Below are 15,803 nucleotides of genomic sequence, written 5' to 3' on the forward strand. Positions count from 1 at the left end.
ATAAATGACAGCTATCGTCCAAAAATAGACTGAAGTAAGGCTGCCAAGAGGACTTGAAAGCGGGGCAGAATTGCAGGAAACCGATTTCAGGAGGTAGACTGGAATTGCATTGAAAGCATAGGAAAAGAGGCAGAACGTCCACAATGATGCACTTGGCCAAAAAGGGCGTATGCGTTTTTTCCTGAATATATTCAGGAAAAAACGCATACGCCCTTTTTGGCCAACCAAGCAAGCTTGCAAAGGAAATCTGCACTACAATGAAGTCTCACTTCCCCCGGTCAAAAGGGCCATCTGAAAAAAGTGTAAAATCCAGAAAGGCAGGACAGGCCATGGAGAACTGGGAGCCTTGTTATGCTGATGGGCGGGATGTAAATTGCCAACAGACACTCGGGAGAAGTGTATGGTGTTTCCTGAAACATCTAAAAAACAAAGCAACAGAGCCTAGGGCACTGCCACTTATGGTCCTATAGCTTAGGGAAATTAAAATCAAAAAGACACAGCCACCCCAAAGTTTGGGACGCCTCTGTTTACAAGAACCTCGTTTACAGTACAAGTTCAACATCGCAGAAAGTGAAAAATGGATAAAGAAGTTGTGGTATTTACTTACAAAGCAATATCACTCAGCAATGAAATCTGTGTCATCAGGCCCGTAGCAGCACAATGAGTGGATTCAGGTATGATGATTCTAACTGAAATAAGTCACACAGAAAAGAAACATCATAAGATATCAGTAATACACGGAATGTAAACTTGGCTACACAGGAACTGAATTACAGAACAGAACAGGGTCTCAAATTTAGAAAACCAACTTATGCTTGCTTAAGGGGAAAGGTGAGTTGGGGTGCTGCATAAAAGCAGAGATTGAAATGAGCACAGATAAAGTTCCTTAAGCCAAATATGGAATAGACAAGAGCTACTCCTTGCTCAACGAAATGGACTCAACACCCCATATTAAACACCTAAGAATGTACCTGACTAGTAAGTATCTTAAAACCTATGGATTGCTATGTTTCCAAAAGAGAATCAAGCGTGTGTACAGGGGCATAAACGCAGCAGTGATAGGATTGGAGAGGTTCGGTGAGCAAATGAAGACCCTTTGAAGTCATATTGCATGGTACCCATTACACGGGTCTGAACTCTCCAGGTTTAAGGTATTCTTCCTTCAGCTAAAACATGCATGTGGAACCCAAGTATGATCAACCATGTGAACGGGAGACGTGTTCAAATATGTCTCAGTTTTCCTCCCCTCGTACTCGGGTGCAACATTCCAGACGCTTTACTAACACTCTCCCGACTTGGAGAGTCAGCGCCTTTAACCTCCTGTTTGGCCCAGTTTGCAATTTCTGCGGAAGATGAACAGGAATAGCGAGAACCAATGAGAGACTAGCTGGAGGTGTCTGGACGGGCAAATTTAACTCTCATTTCCCACCAGGAAGAGGAAATAACCAAAGGCTCAGCGTGCCGTACCGGAACCAGATTAGGGCCTGAAGCCATCCTGCGGTGTTGCGGCCAGCTCAAAAGAAAGCGAGTTGAAGAAAGGAGCTCAGGGGCACTGTAATTCACAAACCTGCAGAGTTATAAATGACAGCTATCGTCCAAAAATAGACTGAAGTAAGGCTGCCAAGAGGACTTGAAAGCGGGGCAGAATTGCAGGAAACCGATTTCAGGAGGTAGACTGGAATTGCATTGAAAGCATAGGAAAAGAGGCAGAACGTCCACAATGATGCACTTGGCCAAAAAGGGCGTATGCGTTTTTTCCTGAATATATTCAGGAAAAAACGCATACGCCCTTTTTGGCCAACCAAGCAAGCTTGCAAAGGAAATCTGCACTACAATGAAGTCTCACTTCCCCCGGTCAAAAGGGCCATCTGAAAAAAGTGTAAAATCCAGAAAGGCAGGACAGGCCATGGAGAACTGGGAGCCTTGTTATGCTGATGGGCGGGAAGTAAATTGCCAACAGACACTCGGGAGAAGTTTATGGTGTTTCCTGAAACATCTAAAAAACAAAGCAACAGAGCCTAGGGCACTGCCACTTATGGTCCTATAGCTTAGGGAAATTAAAATCAAAAAGACACAGCCACCCCAAAGTTTGGAACGGCTCTGTTTACAAGAACCTCGTTTACAGTACAAGTTCAACATCGCAGAAAGTGAAAAATGGATAAAGAAGTTGTGATATTTACTTACAAAGCAATATCACTCAGCAATGAAATCTGTGTCATCAGGCCCGTAGCAGCACAATGAGTGGATTCAGGTATGATGATTCTAACTGAAATAAGTCACACAGAAAAGAAACATCATAAGATATCAGTAATACACGGAATGTAAACTTGGCTACACAGGAACTGAATTACAGAACAGAACAGGGTCTCAAATTTAGAAAACCAACTTATGCTTGCTTAAGGGGAAAGGTGAGTTGGGGTGCTGCATAAAACCAGAGATTGAAATGAGCACAGATAAAGTTCCTTAAGCCAAATATGGAATAGACAAGAGCTACTCCTTGCTCAACGAAATGGACTCAACACCGCATATTAAACGCCTAAGAATGTACCTGACTAGTAAGTATCTTAAAACCTATGGATTGCTATGTTTCCAAAAGAGAATCAAGCGTGTGTACAGGGGCATAAACGCAGCAGTGATAGGATTGGAGAGGTTCGGTGAGCAAATGAAGACCCTTTGAAGTCATATTGCATGGTACCCATTACACGGGTCTGAACTCTCCAGGTTTAAGGTATTCTTCCTTCAGCTAAAACATGCATGTGGAACCCAAGTATGATCAACCATGTGAACGGGAGACGTGTTCAAATATGTCTCAGTTTTCCTTCCCTGGTACTCGGGTGCAACATTCCAGACGCTTTACTAACACTCTCCCCACTTGGAGAGTCAGTCCCTTTAACCTCCTGTTTGGCCCAGTTTGCAATTTCTGCGGAAGATGAACAGGAATAGCGAGAACCAATGAGAGGCTAGCTGGAGGTGTCTGGACGGGCAAATTTAACTCTCATTTCTCACCAGGAAGAGGAATTAACCAAAGGCTCAGCATGCCGGGCTGGAACCAGATTAGGGCCTGAAGCCATCCTGCGGTGTTGCGGCCAGGTCACAAGAAAGCGAGTTGAAGAAAGGAGCTCAGGGGCACTGTAATTCACAAACCTGCAGAGTTATAAATGACAGCTATCGTCCAAAAATAGACTGAAGTAAGGCTGCCAAGAGGACTTGAAAGCGGGGCAGAATTGCAGGAAACCGATTTCAGGAGATAGACTGGAATTGCATTGAAAGCATAGGAAAAGAGGCAGAACGTCCACAATGATGCACTTGGCCAAAAAGGGCGTATGCGTTTTTTCCTGAATATATTCAGGAAAAAACGCATACGCCCTTTTTGGCCAACCAAGCAAGCTTGCAAAGGAAATCTGCACTACAATGAAGTCTCACTTCCCCCCGGTCAAAAGGGCCATCTGAAAAAAGTGTAAAATCCAGAAAGGCAGGACAGGCCATGGAGAACTGGGAGCCTTGTTATGCTGATGGACGGGATGTAAATTGCCAACAGACACTCGGGAGAAGTGTATGGTGTTTCCTGAAACATCTAAAAAACAAAGCAACAGAGCCTAGGGCACTGCCACTTATGGTCCTATAGCTTAGGGAAATTAAAATCAAAAAGACACAGCCACCCCAAAGTTTGGGACGGCTCTGTTTATAAGAACCTCGTTTACAGTACAAGTTCAACATCGCAGAAAGTGAAAAATGGATAAAGAAGTTGTGGTATTTACTTACAAAGCAATATCACTCAGCAATGAAATCTATGTCATCAGGCCCTTAGCATCACAATGAGTGGATTCAGGTATGATGATTCTAACTGAAATAAGTCACACAGAAAAAGAAACATCATAAGATATCAGTAATACACGGAATGTAAACTTGGCTACACAGGAACTGAATTACAGAACAGAACAGGGTCTCAAATTTAGAAAACCAACTTATGCTTGCTTAAGGGGAAAGGTGAGTTGGGGTGCTGCATAAAAGCAGAGATTGAAATGAGCACAGATAAAGTTCCTTAAGCCAAATATGGAATAGACAAGAGCTACTCCTTGCTCAACGAAATGGACTCAACACCCCATATTAAACACCTAAGAATGTACCTGACTAGTAAGTATCTTAAAACCTATGGATTGCTATGTTTCCAAAAGAGAATCAAGCGTGTGTACAGGGGCATAAACGCAGCAGTGATAGGATTGGAGAGGTTCGGTGAGCAAATGAAGACCCTTTGAAGTCATATTGCATGGTACCCGTTACACGGGTCTGAACTCTCCAGGTTTAAGGTATTCTTCCTTCAGCTAAAACATGCATGTGGAACCCAAGTATGATCAACCATGTGAACGGGAGACGTGTTCAAATATGTCTCAGTTTTCCTCCCCTCGTACTCGGGTGCAACATTCCAGACGCTTTACTAACACTCTCCCGACTTGGAGAGTCAGCGCCTTTAACCTCCTGTTTGGCCCAGTTTGCAATTTCTGCGGAAGATGAACAGGAATAGCGAGAACCAATGAGAGACTAGCTGGAGGTGTCTGGACGGGCAAATTTAACTCTCATTTCCCACCAGGAAGAGGAAATAACCAAAGGCTCAGCGTGCCGTACCGGAACCAGATTAGGGCCTGAAGCCATCCTGCGGTGTTGCGGCCAGCTCAAAAGAAAGCGAGTTGAAGACAGGAGCTCAGGGGCACTGTAATTCACAAACCTGCAGAGTTATAAATGACAGCTATCGTCCAAAAATAGACTGAAGTAAGGCTGCCAAGAGGACTTGAAAGCGGGGCAGAATTGCAGGAAACCGATTTCAGGAGGTAGACTGGAATTGCATTGAAAGCATAGGAAAAGAGGCAGAACGTCCACAATGATGCACTTGGCCAAAAAGGGCGTATGCGTTTTTTCCTGAATATATTCAGGAAAAAACGCATACGCCCTTTTTGGCCAACCAAGCAAGCTTGCAAAGGAAATCTGCACTACAATGAAGTCTCACTTCCCCCCGGTCAAAAGGGCCATCTGAAAAAAGTGTAAAATCCAGAAAGGCAGGACAGGCCATGGAGAACTGGGAGCCTTGTTATGCTGATGGGCGGGAAGTAAATTGCCAACAGACACTCGGGAGAAGTTTATGGTGTTTCCTGAAACATCTAAAAAACAAAGCAACAGAGCCTAGGGCACTGCCACTTATGGTCCTATAGCTTAGGGAAATTAAAATCAAAAAGACACAGCCACCCCAAAGTTTGGAACGGCTCTGTTTACAAGAACCTCGTTTACAGTACAAGTTCAACATCGCAGAAAGTGAAAAATGGATAAAGAAGTTGTGGTATTTACTTACAAAGCAATATCACTCAGCAATGAAATCTGTGTCATCAGGCCCGTAGCAGCACAATGAGTGGATTCAGGTATGATGATTCTAACTGAAATAAGTCACACAGAAAAGAAACATCATAAGATATCAGTAATACACGGAATGTAAACTTGGCTACACAGGAACTGAATTACAGAACAGAACAGGGTCTCAAATTTAGAAAACCAACTTATGCTTGCTTAAGGGGAAAGGTGAGTTGGGGTGCTGCATAAAACCAGAGATTGAAATGAGCACAGATAAAGTTCCTTAAGCTAAATATGGAATAGACAAGAGCTACTCCTTGCTCAACGAAATGGACTCAACACCGCATATTAAACGCCTAAGAATGTACCTGACTAGTAAGTATCTTAAAACCTATGGATTGCTATGTTTCCAAAAGAGAATCAAGCGTGTGTACAGGGGCATAAACGCAGCAGTGATAGGATTGGAGAGGTTCGGTGAGCAAATGAAGACCCTTTGAAGTCATATTGCATGGTACCCATTACACGGGTCTGAACTCTCCAGGTTTAAGGTATTCTTCCTTCAGCTAAAACATGCATGTGGAACCCAAGTATGATCAACCATGTGAACGGGAGACGTGTTCAAATATGTCTCAGTTTTCCTTCCCTGGTACTCGGGTGCAACATTCCAGACGCTTTACTAACACTCTCCCCACTTGGAGAGTCAGTCCCTTTAACTTCCTGTTTGGCCCAGTTTGCAATTTCTGCGGAAGATGAACAGGAATAGCGAGAACCAATGAGAGGCTAGCTGGAGGTGTCTGGACGGGCAAATTTAACTCTCATTTCCCACCAGGAAGAGGAATTAACCAAAGGCTCAGCATGCCGGGCTGGAACCAGATTAGGGCCTGAAGCCATCCTGCGGTGTTGCGGCCAGGTCACAAGAAAGCGAGTTGAAGAAAGGAGCTCAGGGGCACTGTAATTCACAAACCTGCAGAGTTATAAATGACAGCTATCGTCCAAAAATAGACTGAAGTAAGGCTGCCAAGAGGACTTGAAAGCGGGGCAGAATTGCAGGAAACCGATTTCAGGAGATAGACTGGAATTGCATTGAAAGCATAGGAAAAGAGGCAGAACGTCCACAATGATGCACTTGGCCAAAAAGGGCGTATGCGTTTTTTCCTGAATATATTCAGGAAAAAACGCATACGCCCTTTTTGGCCAACCAAGCAAGCTTGCAAAGGAAATCTGCAATACAATGAAGTCTCACTTCCCCCCGGTCAAAAGGGCCATCTGAAAAAAGTGTAAAATCCAGAAAGGCAGGACAGGCCATGGAGAACTGGGAGCCTTGTTATGCTGATGGACGGGATGTAAATTGCCAACAGACACTCGGGAGAAGTGTATGGTGTTTCCTGAAACATCTAAAAAACAAAGCAACAGAGCCTAGGGCACTGCCACTTATGGTCCTATAGCTTAGGGAAATTAAAATCAAAAAGACACAGCCACCCCAAAGTTTGGGACGGCTCTGTTTATAAGAACCTCGTTTACAGTACAAGTTCAACATCGCAGAAAGTGAAAAATGGATAAAGAAGTTGTGGTATTTACTTACAAAGCAATATCACTCAGCAATGAAATCTATGTCATCAGGCCCTTAGCATCACAATGAGTGGATTCAGGTATGATGATTCTAACTGAAATAAGTCACACAGAAAAAGAAACATCATAAGATATCAGTAATACACGGAATGGAAATTTGGCTACACAGGAACTGAATTACAGAACAGAACAGGGTCTCAAATTTAGAAAACCAACTTATGCTTGCTTAAGGGGAAAGGTGAGTTGGGGTGCTGCATAAAACCAGAGATTGAAATGAGCACAGATAAAGTTCCTTAAGCCAAATATGGAATAGACAAGAGCTACTCCTTGCTCAAAGAAATGGACTCAAAACCCCATATTAAACGCCTAAGAATGTACCTGACTAGTAAGTATCTTAAAACCTATGGATTGCTATGTCTCCAAAAGAGAATCAAGCGTGTGTACAGGGGAATAAACGCAGCAGTGATAGGATTGGAGAGGTTCGGTGAGCAAATGAAGACCCTTTGAAGTCATATTGCATGGTACCCATTCCACGGGTCTCAACTCTCCAGGTTTAAGGTATTCTTCCTTCAGCTAAAACATGCATGTGGAACCCAGAGTATGATCAACCATGTGAATGGGAGACGTGTTCAAATATGTCTCAGTTTTCCTCCCCTGGTACTCGGGTGCAACATTCCAGACGCTTTACTAACACTCTTCCGACTTGGAGAGTCAGTCCCTTTAACCTCCTGTTTGGCCCAGTTTGCAATTTCTGCGGAAGATGAACAGGAATAGCGAGAACCAATGAGAGACTAGCTGGAGGTGTCTGGACGGGCAAATTTAACTCTCATTTCCCACCAGGAAGAGGAATTAACCAAAGGCTCAGCGTGCCGTGCCGGAACCAGATTAGGGCCTGAAGCCATCCTGCGGTGTTGCGGCCAGGTCACAAGAAAGCGAGTTGAAGAAAGGAGCTCAGGGGCACTGTAATTCACAAACCTGCAGAGTTATAAATGACAGCTATCGTCCAAAAATAGACTGAAGTAAGGCTGCCAAGAGGACTTGAAAGCGGGGCAGAATTGCAGGAAACCGATTTCAGGAGGTAGACTGGAATTGCATTGAAAGCATAGGAAAAGAGGCAGAACGTCCACAATGATGCACTTGGCCAAAAAGGGCGTATGCGTTTTTTCCTGAATATATTCAGGAAAAAACGCATACGCCCTTTTTGGCCAACCAAGCAAGCTTGCAAAGGAAATCTGCACTACAATGAAGTCTCACTTCCCCCCGGTCAAAAGGGCCATCTGAAAAAAGTGTAAAATCCAGAAAGGCAGGACAGGCCATGGAGAACTGGGAGCCTTGTTATGCTGATGGGCGGGATGTAAATTGCCAACAGACACTCGGGAGAAGTGTATGGTGTTTCCTGAAACATCTAAAAAACAAAGCAACAGAGCCTAGGGCACTGCCACTTATGGTCCTATAGCTTAGGGAAATTAAAATCAAAAAGACACAGCCACCCCAAAGTTTGGGACGCCTCTGTTTACAAGAACCTCGTTTACAGTACAAGTTCAACATCGCAGAAAGTGAAAAATGGATAAAGAAGTTGTGGTATTTACTTACAAAGCAATATCACTCAGCAATGAATTCTATGTCATCAGACCCTTAGCATCACAATGAGTGGATTCAGGTATGATGATTCTAACTGAAATAAGTCACACAGAAAAAGAAACATCATAAGATATCAGTAATACACGGAATGTAAACTTGGCTACACAGGAACTGAATTACAGAACAGAACAGGGTCTCAAATTTAGAAAACCAACTTATGCTTGCTTAAGGGTAAAGGTGAGTTGGGGTGCTGCATAAAACCAGAGATTGAAATGAGCACAGATAAAGTTCCTTAAGCCAAATATGGAATAGACAAGAGCTACTCCTTGCTCAACGAAATGGACTCAAAACCCCATATTAAACCCCTAAGAATGTACCTGACTAGTAAGTATCTTAAAACCTATGGATTGCTATGTCTCCAAAAGAGAATCAAGCGTGTGTACAGGGGAATAAACGCAGCAGTGATAGGATTGGAGAGGTTCGGTGAGCAAATGAAGACCCTTTGAAGTCATATTGCATGGTACCCATTACACGGGTCTCAACTCTCCAGGTTTAAGGTATTCTTCCTTCAGCTAAAACATGCATGTGGAACCCAGAGTATGATCAACCATGTGATCGGGAGACGTGTTCAAATATGTCTCAGTTTTCCTCCCCTGGTACTCGGGTGCAACATTCCAGACGCTTTACTAACACTCTCCCGACTTGGAGAGTCAGTCCCTTTAACCTCCTGTTTGGCCCAGTTTGCAATTTCTGCGGAAGATGAACAGGAATAGCGAGAACCAATGAGAGGCTAGCTGGAGGTGTCTGGACGGGCAAATTTAACTCTCATTTCCCACCAGGAAGAGGAATTAACCAAAGGCTCAGCATGCCGGGCTGGAACCAGATTAGGGCCTGAAGCCATCCTGCGGTGTTGCGGCCAGGTCACAAGAAAGCGAGTTGAAGAAAGGAGCTCAGGGGCACTGTAATTCACAAACCTGCAGAGTTATAAATGACAGCTATCGTCCAAAAATAGACTGAAGTAAGGCTGCCAAGAGGACTTGAAAGCGGGGCAGAATTGCAGGAAACCGATTTCAGGAGATAGACTGGAATTGCATTGAAAGCATAGGAAAAGAGGCAGAACGTCCACAATGATGCACTTGGCCAAAAAGGGCGTATGCGTTTTTTCCTGAATATATTCAGGAAAAAACGCATACGCCCTTTTTGGCCAACCAAGCAAGCTTGCAAAGGAAATCTGCACTACAATGAAGTCTCACTTCCCCCCGGTCAAAAGGGCCATCTGAAAAAAGTGTAAAATCCAGAAAGGCAGGACAGGCCATGGAGAACTGGGAGCCTTGTTATGCTGATGGACGGGATGTAAATTGCCAACAGACACTCGGGAGAAGTGTATGGTGTTTCCTGAAACATCTAAAAAACAAAGCAACAGAGCCTAGGGCACTGCCACTTATGGTCCTATAGCTTAGGGAAATTAAAATCAAAAAGACACAGCCACCCCAAAGTTTGGGACGGCTCTGTTTATAAGAACCTCGTTTACAGTACAAGTTCAACATCGCAGAAAGTGAAAAATGGATAAAGAAGTTGTGGTATTTACTTACAAAGCAATATCACTCAGCAATGAAATCTATGTCATCAGGCCCTTAGCATCACAATGAGTGGATTCAGGTATGACGATTCTAAGTGAAATAAGTCACACAGAAAAAGAAACATCATAAGATATCAGTAATACACGGAATGGAAATTTGGCTACACAGGAACTGAATTACAGAACAGAACAGGGTCTCAAATTTAGAAAACCAACTTATGCTTGCTTAAGGGGAAAGGTGAGTTGGGGTGCTGCATAAAACCAGAGATTGAAATGAGCACAGATAAAGTTCCTTAAGCCAAATATGGAATAGACAAGAGCTACTCCTTGCTCAAAGAAATGGACTCAAAACCCCATATTAAACGCCTAAGAATGTACCTGACTAGTAAGTATCTTAAAACCTATGGATTGCTATGTCTCCAAAAGAGAATCAAGCGTGTGTACAGGGGAATAAACGCAGCAGTGATAGGATTGGAGAGGTTCGGTGAGCAAATGAAGACCCTTTGAAGTCATATTGCATGGTACCCATTCCACGGGTCTCAACTCTCCAGGTTTAAGGTATTCTTCCTTCAGCTAAAACATGCATGTGGAACCCAGAGTATGATCAACCATGTGAATGGGAGACGTGTTCAAATATGTCTCAGTTTTCCTCCCCTGGTACTCGGGTGCAACATTCCAGACGCTTTACTAACACTCTTCCGACTTGGAGAGTCAGTCCCTTTAACCTCCTGTTTGGCCCAGTTTGCAATTTCTGCGGAAGATGAACAGGAATAGCGAGAACCAATGAGAGACTAGCTGGAGGTGTCTGGACGGGCAAATTTAACTCTCATTTCCCACCACGAAGAGGAATTAACCAAAGGCTCAGCGTGCCGTGCCGGAACCAGATTAGGGCCTGAAGCCATCCTGCGGTGTTGCGGCCAGGTCACAAGAAAGCGAGTTGAAGAAAGGAGCTCAGGGGCACTGTAATTCACAAACCTGCAGAGTTATAAATGACAGCTATCGTCCAAAAATAGACTGAAGTAAGGCTGCCAAGAGGACTTGAAAGCGGGGCAGAATTGCAGGAAACCGATTTCAGGAGGTAGACTGGAATTGCATTGAAAGCATAGGAAAAGAGGCAGAACGTCCACAATGATGCACTTGGCCAAAAAGGGCGTATGCGTTTTTTCCTGAATATATTCAGGAAAAAACGCATACGCCCTTTTTGGCCAACCAAGCAAGCTTGCAAAGGAAATCTGCACTACAATGAAGTCTCACTTCCCCCCGGTCAAAAGGGCCATCTGAAAAAAGTGTAAAATCCAGAAAGGCAGGACAGGCCATGGAGAACTGGGAGCCTTGTTATGCTGATGGGCGGGATGTAAATTGCCAACAGACACTCGGGAGAAGTGTATGGTGTTTCCTGAAACATCTAAAAAACAAAGCAACAGAGCCTAGGGCACTGCCACTTATGGTCCTATAGCTTAGGGAAATTAAAATCAAAAAGACACAGCCACCCCAAAGTTTGGGACGCCTCTGTTTACAAGAACCTCGTTTACAGTACAAGTTCAACATCGCAGAAAGTGAAAAATGGATAAAGAAGTTGTGGTATTTACTTACAAAGCAATATCACTCAGCAATGAATTCTATGTCATCAGACCCTTAGCATCACAATGAGTGGATTCAGGTATGATGATTCTAACTGAAATAAGTCACACAGAAAAAGAAACATCATAAGATATCAGTAATACACGGAATGTAAACTTGGCTACACAGGAACTGAATTACAGAACAGAACAGGGTCTCAAATTTAGAAAACCAACTTATGCTTGCTTAAGGGTAAAGGTGAGTTGGGGTGCTGCATAAAACCAGAGATTGAAATGAGCACAGATAAAGTTCCTTAAGCCAAATATGGAATAGACAAGAGCTACTCCTTGCTCAACGAAATGGACTCAAAACCCCATATTAAACCCCTAAGAATGTACCTGACTAGTAAGTATCTTAAAACCTATGGATTGCTATGTCTCCAAAAGAGAATCAAGCGTGTGTACAGGGGAATAAACGCAGCAGTGATAGGATTGGAGAGGTTCGGTGAGCAAATGAAGACCCTTTGAAGTCATATTGCATGGTACCCATTACACGGGTCTCAACTCTCCAGGTTTAAGGTATTCTTCCTTCAGCTAAAACATGCATGTGGAACCCAGAGTATGATCAACCATGTGATCGGGAGACGTGTTCAAATATGTCTCAGTTTTCCTCCCCTGGTACTTGGGTGCAACATTCCAGACGCTTTACTAACACTCTCCCGACTTGGAGAGTCAGTCCCTTTAACCTCCTGTTTGGCCCAGTTTGCAATTTCTGCGGAAGATGAACAGGAATAGCGAGAACCAATGAGAGGCTAGCTGGAGGTGTCTGGACGGGCAAATTTAACTCTCATTTCCCACCAGGAAGAGGAATTAACCAAAGGCTCAGCATGCCGGGCTGGAACCAGATTAGGGCCTGAAGCCATCCTGCGGTGTTGCGGCCAGGTCACAAGAAAGCGAGTTGAAGAAAGGAGCTCAGGGGCACTGTAATTCACAAACCTGCAGAGTTATAAATGACAGCTATCGTCCAAAAATAGACTGAAGTAAGGCTGCCAAGAGGACTTGAAAGCGGGGCAGAATTGCAGGAAACCGATTTCAGGAGATAGACTGGAATTGCATTGAAAGCATAGGAAAAGAGGCAGAACGTCCACAATGATGCACTTGGCCAAAAAGGGCGTATGCGTTTTTTCCTGAATATATTCAGGAAAAAACGCATACGCCCTTTTTGGCCAACCAAGCAAGCTTGCAAAGGAAATCTGCACTACAATGAAGTCTCACTTCCCCCCGGTCAAAAGGGCCATCTGAAAAAAGTGTAAAATCCAGAAAGGCAGGACAGGCCATGGAGAACTGGGAGCCTTGTTATGCTGATGGACGGGATGTAAATTGCCAATAGACACTCGGGAGAAGTGTATGGTGTTTCCTGAAACATCTAAAAAACAAAGCAACAGAGCCTAGGGCACTGCCACTTATGGTCCTATAGCTTAGGGAAATTAAAATCAAAAAGACACAGCCACCCCAAAGTTTGGGACGGCTCTGTTTATAAGAACCTCGTTTACAGTACAAGTTCAACATCGCAGAAAGTGAAAAATGGATAAAGAAGTTGTGGTATTTACTTACAAAGCAATATCACTCAGCAATGAAATCTATGTCATCAGGCCCTTAGCATCACAATGAGTGGATTCAGGTATGATGATTCTAACTGAAATAAGTCACACAGAAAAAGAAACATCATAAGATATCAGTAATACACGGAATGGAAATTTGGCTACACAGGAACTGAATTACAGAACAGAACAGGGTCTCAAATTTAGAAAACCAACTTATGCTTGCTTAAGGGGAAAGGTGAGTTGGGGTGCTGCATAAAACCAGAGATTGAAATGAGCACAGATAAAGTTCCTTAAGCCAAATATGGAATAGACAAGAGCTACTCCTTGCTCAAAGAAATGGACTCAAAACCCCATATTAAACGCCTAAGAATGTACCTGACTAGTAAGTATCTTAAAACCTATGGATTGCTATGTCTCCAAAAGAGAATCAAGCGTGTGTACAGGGGAATAAACGCAGCAGTGATAGGATTGGAGAGGTTCGGTGAGCAAATGAAGACCCTTTGAAGTCATATTGCATGGTACCCATTCCACGGGTCTCAACTCTCCAGGTTTAAGGTATTCTTCCTTCAGCTAAAACATGCATGTGGAACCCAGAGTATGATCAACCATGTGAATGGGAGACGTGTTCAAATATGTCTCAGTTTTCCTCCCCTGGTACTCGGGTGCAACATTCCAGACGCTTTACTAACACTCTTCCGACTTGGAGAGTCAGTCCCTTTAACCTCCTGTTTGGCCCAGTTTGCAATTTCTGCGGAAGATGAACAGGAATAGCGAGAACCAATGAGAGACTAGCTGGAGGTGTCTGGACGGGCAAATTTAACTCTCATTTCCCACCAGGAAGAGGAATTAACCAAAGGCTCAGCGTGCCGTGCCGGAACCAGATTAGGGCCTGAAGCCATCCTGCGGTGTTGCGGCCAGGTCACAAGAAAGCGAGTTGAAGAAAGGAGCTCAGGGGCACTGTAATTCACAAACCTGCAGAGTTATAAATGACAGCTATCGTCCAAAAATAGACTGAAGTAAGGCTGCCAAGAGGACTTGAAAGCGGGGCAGAATTGCAGGAAACCGATTTCAGGAGGTAGACTGGAATTGCATTGAAAGCATAGGAAAAGAGGCAGAACGTCCACAATGATGCACTTGGCCAAAAAGGGCGTATGCGTTTTTTCCTGAATATATTCAGGAAAAAACGCATACGCCCTTTTTGGCCAACCAAGCAAGCTTGCAAAGGAAATCTGCACTACAATGAAGTCTCACTTCCCCCCGGTCAAAAGGGCCATCTGAAAAAAGTGTAAAATCCAGAAAGGCAGGACAGGCCATGGAGAACTGGGAGCCTTGTTATGCTGATGGGCGGGATGTAAATTGCCAACAGACACTCGGGAGAAGTGTATGGTGTTTCCTGAAACATCTAAAAAACAAAGCAACAGAGCCTAGGGCACTGCCACTTATGGTCCTATAGCTTAGGGAAATTAAAATCAAAAAGATACAGCCACCCCAAAGTTTGGGACGCCTCTGTTTACAAGAACCTCGTTTACAGTACAAGTTCAACATCGCAGAAAGTGAAAAATGGATAAAGAAGTTGTGGTATTTACTTACAAAGCAATATCACTCAGCAATGAATTCTATGTCATCAGACCCTTAGCATCACAATGAGTGGATTCAGGTATGATGATTCTAACTGAAATAAGTCACACAGAAAAAGAAACATCATAAGATATCAGTAATACACGGAATGTAAACTTGGCTACACAGGAACTGAATTACAGAACAGAACAGGGTCTCAAATTTAGAAAACCAACTTATGCTTGCTTAAGGGTAAAGGTGAGTTGGGGTGCTGCATAAAACCAGAGATTGAAATGAGCACAGATAAAGTTCCTTAAGCCAAATATGGAATAGACAAGAGCTACTCCTTGCTCAACGAAATGGACTCAAAACCCCATATTAAACGCCTAAGAATGTACCTGACTAGTAAGTATCTTAAAACCTATGGATTGCTATGTCTCCAAAAGAGAATCAAGCGTGTGTACAGGGGAATAAACGCAGCAGTGATAGGATTGGAGAGGTTCGGTGAGCAAATGAAGACCCTTTGAAGTCATATTGCATGGTACCCATTACACGGGTCTCAACTCTCCAGGTTTAAGGTATTCTTCCTTCAGCTAAAACATGCATGTGGAACCCAGAGTATGATCAACCATGTGATCGGGAGACGTGTTCAAATATGTCTCAGTTTTCCTCCCCTGGTACTCGGGTGCAACATTCCAGACGCTTTACTAACACTCTCCCGACTTGGAGAGTCAGTCCCTTTAACCTCCTGTTTGGCCCAGTTTGCAATTTCTGCGGAAGATGAACAGGAATAGCGAGAACCAATGAGAGGCTAGCTGGAGGTGTCTGGACGGGCAAATTTAACTCTCATTTCCCACCAGGAAGAGGAATTAACCAAAGGCTCAGCATGCCGGGCTGGAACCAGATTAGGGCCTGAAGCCATCCTGCGGTGTTGCGGCCAGGTCACAAGAAAGCGAGTTGAAGAAAGGAGCTCAGGGGCACTGTAATTCACAAACCTGCAGAGTTATAAATGACAGC

This window comes from Stenella coeruleoalba (genome assembly GCF_951394435.1).
Source record: "Stenella coeruleoalba genome assembly, contig: scaffold_91, whole genome shotgun sequence".
In the NCBI taxonomy this organism is placed as follows: Eukaryota; Metazoa; Chordata; class Mammalia; order Artiodactyla; family Delphinidae; genus Stenella; species Stenella coeruleoalba.